Source organism: Chiloscyllium plagiosum, chromosome 45 (genome assembly GCF_004010195.1).
Source record: "Chiloscyllium plagiosum isolate BGI_BamShark_2017 chromosome 45, ASM401019v2, whole genome shotgun sequence".
Taxonomy (NCBI): domain Eukaryota; kingdom Metazoa; phylum Chordata; class Chondrichthyes; order Orectolobiformes; family Hemiscylliidae; genus Chiloscyllium; species Chiloscyllium plagiosum.
In genome coordinates this window covers 6970821-6972926 of record NC_057754.1, presented here as the reverse complement: position 1 = coordinate 6972926, position 2106 = coordinate 6970821, and positions in this window count along the sequence as shown.

Below are 2106 nucleotides of genomic sequence, written 5' to 3'. Positions count from 1 at the left end.
CTCCCTCCCTCTCTCTCTCTCTCTCTCTCTCTCTCTCTCTCTCTCTCTCTCTCTCTCTCTCTCTCATCAGAGTCATGCAGCATGGAAACAGACCCTTCGGTTCAACTCGCCCCTGCTGACCAGGTTTCCCAACCTAATCTAGTGCCGTTTCCCTGCTCCTGGCCCATATCCGTCTGAACCTTTTGTATTCATGTACCGAATGTCCTTTAAATGTTGTAACTGCACCTGCCCCAACCACTCCCTTTGACAATTCCTTCCACACACGCACCACTCTCTGTGTGGAAAACAGGCCCCTCAGGTCCATTTCAGATCTATCCCCTCTCATCTTAAACCTGTGCGCTCCAGTTTTGAACTGCCCCCCCTACCCTGGGGAAAAGACCTGTCTCTCCGTGCCTCTCCTGATTTTATACACCCAATGCAAGGCCACCCCTGAGTCTCCGACGCTCCAGGGAAAACAGGCCCGGCCCATCCAGCTTCCCCCTCGTGTGACGCAAACCATCTGGTCTCGGTAACATCCTGGTTAGTCACCTGGCCCCAAAAAACTGGCTCCAGCCCTTCCCACCTGCCCCCTCGCCTGTCCAATACACGACCTGGTTCAATGCACTGTTGGGAGTTTCACAGGAGGTCAATGGACAAATAGTGTTGAGAGGGAGGGGGGGAGGGGGGGGTGCGTGAGGGGGTGTCAGAGAGACCCTGTAAAGCACCGTAATAAACGTTGGCCCGGCTCTCTCATTGCGGTGACCATGGAGTTGGATCTTGACTCTGATTTCCAGCATCTGGAGTACTCACCTTAACCTGGTTCGTACAGAGGCCGAATCACGAGCTGAACTTTTCCGTCCTGTCCAGAAACGAAGGCTTGGGTTTCCCCCAGCGTCTTCCGCGACCTCGGCATGTTCAGAAACCCTGTGGCCGCCACTCAGCTACTTTTCGAAGCCTTTGTAAGGTTGCAAAGGAGGCAGCCGGGTTAGCACGCAGAAAGCTCCCACAGGTGACAACGACCGTCACGTTTTCCTGATCCTTGGGGATTGAGGGATTCCCACTGGCTCCAGGACCTGAACGGGTTCGCCCACATCCCCGCCCTCCGCTGGGGCTGAGGGCCGCTGCTACCTCCCGGCGACAGGGACCTGGGTTCGATCCCATCCTCGGGCAACTGTGTGGAGTTTGCACACTCTCTCCTCGTGTCAGTGTGGGTTTCCTCCGGGTGCTCCGATTTCCTCCCACAGTCCAAAGATGTGCCGGTTAGGATAGGTTGGCCATGCTAAATTGTCCCATAGTGCCCAGGGATGTGCAGGTTAGGGTGGATTGGCCGTGATAGTGCCCAGGTATGTGCAGGTTAGGGTGGATTGGCCGTGCTAAAATGTCCCATATTGCCCAGGTATGTGCAGGTTAGGGTGGATTGGCCGTGCTAAATTATCCCATAGTGCCCAGAGATGTGCAGGTTTGGGTGGATTGGCCGTGCTAAATTATCCCATAATGCCCAGGGATGAGCAGGTTAGAGTGGATTGGCCATGCTAAATTGTCCCATAGTGCCCAGGGATGTGCAGGCCAGGAAAGTGCACAGTTACAGGGTTAGGGTAGAAGTATGGGTCTGAGTGGGATGCTCCTCGGAGGGTTGGTGTGGACCTGGTGGGCCGAATGGTGTGTTTCCACATCGTTTGGATTCTGTGATACGTTTGGACAAAAATACACTGCAAAAGAAAACCATACAGCCCATCAAGCCTGTGTGAGGACAATCCCATTTTCCAGAATTTGGTCCCGGACCCTGTCGGTTATGGCACTTTCCCAATGTTTTTCCCCTGTGTGATGAGGGTTCTGGACAAGGAAGTAAGTTGCTTTCCAGAGAATGGAGCTGCTCTCTCCTGAGAGAGAGAGATGGCTGGGGAGGGTGTTGATTTAACCTGAGGGTCATCCCATCTCAGGCAAGGGGTGAGGTTGAGAAGGCCATTCCTTCCTGGTAACCTCGGCATCTCACCTGAAAGGCGGAACCTCCCACACAGCGGTACTTCCTCGGCACCCCGGAGGCCAACATACCTTTTGCCAATTGCCCGGCCGGCTGCCCCTGCACCCATCCCTCGTACACTCTTCCATGATCATCCATATGCCTAT